The following is a 6,948-nucleotide window of genomic DNA, read 5'->3' as shown; positions in this document are numbered from 1 at the left end:
CGAGGAATTATGACTCAGATTATTTTATTAATTGAATATTATTTGAATATTCATTCGAGGGCTTATGACTCAGTTTATATTATTTAATGAATATTATTTGAATATTCATTTGAGGATCTATGACTCCGATTATTGCTGAGTTATATCTTTATTTTATTAAAGAATAAGGTGTCTATAATCAAACTTATTTTTGATTATTCAAATAAAGATAGTACTTTCGTATAAGTATATCTTTGGTTATTTAATACTCATTTCAAGCATAAGTCTTACAACTTTTACTTCAATTATTTGTATAAAGATTATTTTTTATGGGAATATTATTTAAATAATAATATTCAGATATTTTCTAAATATATTGGGACTGATTTATTTCATTAAATCAGCATTACTCCAAACACTCTTTAAAGTATTTTCGAGTCTTCAAAATGATTTTTAAAAGTTAGAGCGGATCCCAAAACTCATTTTTATATTTAAGATCTTCCTTTCAAAGGGGATTTAAATACTCGCTCAAAACCTGGGGGATCCAACTCTGTGGTGCATTTTACATTCGCAACGTGGTTGCTGTTTTGAGAAAACAAATGAATTGATTACTTACCCAACGTTCGGGAAGTAAGCCCATCTAATTGAGTCGGCATAAGCGACAGGTCGGGGTACGGTCTATCAAAGTGTAAGTGGCCGGGTGGCAGTCCATCAACGCGTAAGAGGCCGGGTGGCGGTCCAGCACAAGGTCCTTATGTGGCCAGGGTGATGACCGGTGGGGGATTCATCCATCTACTAGTAGAAAATGTTACTTATTGGTATCTTTGCCTGATCAGCAAGATATCAGGTTTATACCAAAATTCTTTCCTTTCCAAATTTATTGGATATTGCAATTCTGTTCATACTTTACATGATAGAGGTTTTCAGGAAACGTATGTATATATATAGGTGTATATATATATCGGGACTTAATGAAGTATATCATAACTTCATTTCCTTCAAAATATTTCAAAGATTGAATCTATTCAAGTCTTATCTTGTAGTCTCATCAGTGTGATGAACTTTTGAAACTAATTATAACTTGAACGGTGGTGGTTCAAGTAGTATTCGGAAAAGATATAAGTATATTGGAGTATCTTGTAACTTCATCATTTAAACTTATATCTAGTAAATGATTATCTTATGCATGACAAAGATTTTCAGAAAAACGTTGAGACAAGGTTAGATATATGAGATCACCTTGCAACGATATTTTTATACAGTTATACACTGGAACTCTGTGTGTATTATGCATGGAAGAGGACTTCCCATATCTTGAAAAGTATATATGTATATATATATATACTGAATATTTTGCGACTTCATCACATTAAGATATCAACTTGGTTCATTTCTTTTGACCAAGACTTTCATGAGTACTATGAGAAGGCTCATATATTGTTAATCATTATACATATTATTTTGGTGGGCTTGCTGCTCACCCTTGCTTTCTTCTTTCATCACACAACAACAGATAGAAAAGATGAACAGGACCAAGCTCCCGATTCGCAAGCGATTAAGAAACGTTCTGCAGCTTTCTGGAAGCGTTGAGGACGCTGTAGCTGAGGTAGAAATTACCAATAGGCTAAGTTTTCAACTAATAATGTACCAGACTTATGTATTTTATGAATTGTAATAATGGCAAAGAAATGTAAATTTATTCAGAAACCTGTTTAAGGTGCATTCGCATATAATTGTGGAATAAAATGACTTGTGATTATTTTTGGATATTCATCTCTGAGGCTATAACTTGTGGTGTGTGTGTTTAATGGTGGGGTCACAGTACAGAGTAGTTGATTATTTATTAAGATTGGGTGTTGTTAAGGGAAATGGAACTCGTGACAACCCGGATCCCCGACCCCGAATTTGGGGGTGTTACAGGGCCTCCCAGGAACCATTCAGAAAAACAAGAGAAAATACTACCACCATCTCAAAACTCAATGAACATGGCTATCACTTTACTTCATAAGGTGATTAACTCTGTAATTATTTTCTTACTTTCAAAAATTTTCTTGCTTATTATTTGCAGCTAACCTATCTTAGCTCCTTACAATAAAATTTTCTTGTATGAATTGTAGAAAAACAAAGAAAATGCAAAAACTTCAGGCACACAGAACGCTGCAAAACGACAAAGACAGCAAGGAAAAAACAAAACTCTTTCCAAGTGGTGCCATCTTCCACCAGATTTGTTAAGATTGGTTACAGACAAACTCAATTATGAACAACGGGTTAGTTTACGTGCTACTTGCTAGAACTGGAATGCTATTAAGCATTCAGCAACTGATCCTTTACACGACTTACCTTTAACTTCCGTTGCACTTATACTCATGAAGATATCAAAGGATAGGTTTAACAATTTTTTCGATTTCCTCACTTTCTGGATAAAAGGCCAAACACATAAAACAATCAAAGCCTTATTGAATCATATTCCTATTCAGGAATTGTATCAGTGGGGGCATGATGTGCACAGGCCGAATGAAAGTATGTTCACATACTTCATGACTATGGGTCAACGACTTGGAAATATGGATGAATTTTACTGGGTTTGTAAAAGTGTAGTTCTAAGAAATCACGTTTACTATGACATATTGGGATATTCATACAGAATAATCGAAGATCTGTCTAAAAAAGGACACACGCTCAGCCTGCTATTCAAGAACATGATTGATATATATTTCTTTCCTGAAAAATGGCAATATGTTGTCACTGCTATCATGCAAATGATCGATACACCTGAGATAAAGCTCACAATTAATGGCATGATATTGGCTTTAAAAAAAATTGGTGGCCAAATTTATCCAAATACAATATTTGACGCATTGAGTGGTCCACCAATTTGTGATGCTCAACTTTCAAATGAAGACAGTCATTATCAGCCTGATGGATATCCAATACACCCAGACCAAATGGATGATTATACATGTCCTCAATGCAAAGTTGCAGTGCTCATGGGATGCCGTTCAGCTTATCTTACTGAATCAATGGACTTCTACTTAAATATGTTTTAAATAGCCAAAGACATTAGTTTTCCGGAACATCATGTTTAGGGCCTCAAAATGTTTGTTTTACTTGCTTGGTTAAGTCTTAATGAGAACTGAAACAGTTCCTTTTTCTTCTCAATCCTACAAAATAATGGATCTCGACATATCTCTGGTTTATACTTTGGTCATAGTTCTTAATTTTCAATATTGATAAAAATTGTTATTTCCAGCTTCAGCTTACCTGTATTTCAAATCCCAAGTTTAAAATTTATCTGAATTTTACCTGTCATTTTCATAGCATCACCTGCTATCTAGCTGAAGGAAAATATCTGATACATCAGAGGTTGATCCACACCTATATTTGCCCAGATCATGCTTGATTCATTATATGATGATAAACGAATGATCTTGCATATATGGCATCAACTCAGGAACTCGAAGATTTACTTTACTTCTACATATGTATTAATGTATGTTACGATACATTCATAAAATGATATATAACAAGAATATCGCAAATAATTACAATGAAAATAATAGTCAGGATATTTATATTATACAAATAATAGCAATCATAATGACATTGGTTTATATCGCCTGATATCCAACTTAGAGTAACTTCAAAGAGAAAGATAACATTTCAGACATCAAGCACAAAATGTTATAATGACAATAGTCCGGAAATTTGGTTTAACTAAATTCAAGCATTCCTCAATAGAGGTATCTCCATAAAGAGTAACCGTTTCATGTATAAAGATATTGTCTACCAGTTTCAGTAACAAAATAAATACAAGTATAACTAATCTCGTGAGCAGAGAAGAAACAGTCCTCATAACTCAATAAAGCATTAGTGAGAAACATAATATAAGGAGTTTCTCTGGATCTTCAAATCTTTGCCCCTCGAGAAATGAGAATGACTCCACAAGGCACCTTCTGTTGAACTCCAATGCACTCATGAGTAACAAGAACTACATATGTAGAAACCTTTTCTTTAGTTAATCAGATATATTGAAGTTTTAGCCATTGGAGATTATATTAATATATTACTCATCATATTAATATTTTATTATTAAATTTTGCACTCCGTGTATTTTCTAATATTTGGTTTTCCCACCTTTTTAATAAGCGACGAACATCTATAACGATCCGTCGTATTGTTCCAAACGACAGATTCTTTTATCGTAATTTTATATTTAATCATATTTTTCCTTTAAATTAAAATTGATAATTTACCAGTTTTTTCCTTCAAATTTCAATCCACAAATCAAATTTTAGTTTGAATTTTTTCGACAAAAACTGTAAAATTTGTCGTAAATTTTAGCAATAGACAGAAATAAGAAAATTTACCGTAAGTATTACCTACCCTACATTAATATCCAACCGTTCATCATTAATATCCAACATTCTGGCCTATTAATGCCCTGCCTAAATAATATTATTTAATTCAAATATGCGATAAATTCTAATATTCTGTCACAAAGTAATGCTGAAATGCAAAAAAAATGCATTAACTTTTCATTTCACTTCTCTACTTCAACTATCTCTTTTTTCTCCGTATTTATAAAGAAAAGACACCAAAAAAATTTGCTACTTTAATATATTATAAATTATGACTTATAACACTTATTTATGGCATTGGCCCCATTTGTAAAATAAGCATGGCCATATTTGTTACTTGGTTCGCTTGTACTTTGATGTCATCTATATTTGATATGGGATTTTATATTAAGTCAGCCACCCGATTCGTCAAAATATCTCACTTAGACCACCATTTCCCACGACGACTCATTTAAACCATTAAAAAACTAATATATATCACGCCGTTATATTAATAAAAAAATTAACGGTGATGTTGATGTTTCAGCTGACATGGCGTTGAATAAACAACGGCTAGCTTGACTGACTTCACATTTACCCCTGTAAATATAGTAGACATACAAACACAGTGTATGTATTAGGGTTCTTGATAAAAAATTTAATCTTCTCTTGAATTTTTACATAACTTTGTAATTACTTCTCACATTATCATCATCTTCGCTCATAATCGTAAACCCCCATGTCTGCTTTGTCAAACTCGTCAGTTGTTAAGTCTGATAATAACTTGATTTTTTATTTTTGTGGTATGAATGCTCGAGTACTTATATCATGAACTTCCAAAAATCTAGGAAGAGGTTTCTGGAGTTGTGGTAAAAGCAAGGTAAAAGCAACGTATAAGTAATTACATTCGTATATTCACTTATTACTAACAAATAACAACAAAATAAACAAGTCGCACAATACGATCGAATGAAACAGTACTATTATATAAAACACAAATAAACAGTACAGAGAGGATTGATGATTACCTTGTCGAATGATGTTAAAAAGTGATAATTGGTGTCCAAATTTTGTTGAAGATAGATACGATTGACGATTGAATGATAGTTGATAGTGACGATTGAATGAACCCGTTGTTTAGGGTTTTTTTAGCCCAAAATTAACCCGCCAATATGTCAGTTTATTTGTTTGTTCGGGTTATTTGTTTAATTTATTAGGGTTTCTTTCACTTGTGTTGTGTCACTTGATAGTTAGTCCAGCGTGGAATATACGTGGACTACCAGCTCACCACTTCTGGCTGTTTCTGCTTGAACTAATGGAAATTTTTAAAAATTTAACATTTTCTGTTAATTTATTTAGAAAAGGATAACGACGTGATATATATTAGTTTTTTAATGGTTTCAATGAGTCGCCATGGAAAATGGTGGTCTAAGTGAGATATTTTGACGAATAGGGTGGCCGACTTGATATAAAACCCATTTGATATGTTAATTGTTCTAATAATACACCTTGAGGTTTTGTAAAATAGGCAATGCTCCCTTTGTTTGATATGATATGCTTTTAAAAACCCTTAATTTTGATAACTTAATTTTAGTGTAATATTTCATGTGTACATTTTGTTTTTATTAATTATATTAAATGCTCCAACTTTTCATATGTTTTAATATTATATTCGAGTGATTGACAATTTAGTGTAAACATTTAATATTCTATTACATTTTCAAATTTGGTAATTATCGATTACTTTTAAATTTTTAATTGCAACTTATTTTTTAAATAAATTTTAATAAATACATGGGTTACGTAATTGTGTATCAAATTATGACTTTTTGTGTCTATTAGAGGTAGTGCCAAAATGGGTATTTCATATATGATAATTTTTGACCATTTATTGGGTATTTATGAGTCGTTAATGACTGATTGTGTCATATTATAAGAATTTTTTGTGTTTAACCAAAGATCTCCTTTGATTAAATTTTATTTTATTTCATTAATGACTTATTATATGTATTTTTATTTTTTCTTCAAATAAATTATTATCAGATATAATTTTTTTATTATTTTTATATTTTTCTTTGTTTCATTTGTTCTTATATACAGGATGATTGAAAGAGTTTCCCATGTGTATCTCTTTTCAGACTTTATATTACAATTATCCAACGAGGACTCGGAGCACAAGATAATTTAATTTCAAATTTTGATGACATAAGAAATTTCTTACAATTATCGGAAGACATTAATTTTTATTAGTTTTGTATAAAATGCAATTTGCAGAGGGCACTCTTTTTTTCACTAAGTTTTTTTCTCATAGGTATTTGCTATTGTGAGGTTTTAATGACGCCTTTTTTGTGAGTTATCTATTTCAGATATTAAGATTTTATTATCTAAATTTTCGGAGACAACTTGCGTGACTTTCGGTTAGATGATAAATTTTGTGAATAGAAGATATACACTTATTGTATTTTTGAAATTTTATTAATGAAATAGTTCATTATGACAAAAAAATATATAAAATCGACAACTAAACTTGAATTCATATATGTTGTAAGTTTTAAATTAGTTAAGGATTAATCATATTTTCGTTAATTTGAACTTATAATAATCATTCATTCTCATAAATTTTAACTTAAAT

The sequence above is a fragment of the Apium graveolens genome, chromosome 8 (genome assembly GCF_009905375.1).
Source record: "Apium graveolens cultivar Ventura chromosome 8, ASM990537v1, whole genome shotgun sequence".
In the NCBI taxonomy this organism is placed as follows: domain Eukaryota; kingdom Viridiplantae; phylum Streptophyta; class Magnoliopsida; order Apiales; family Apiaceae; genus Apium; species Apium graveolens.
The sequence above is the reverse complement of the archived record's forward strand: the minus strand, read 5'-3'. Positions refer to the sequence as shown.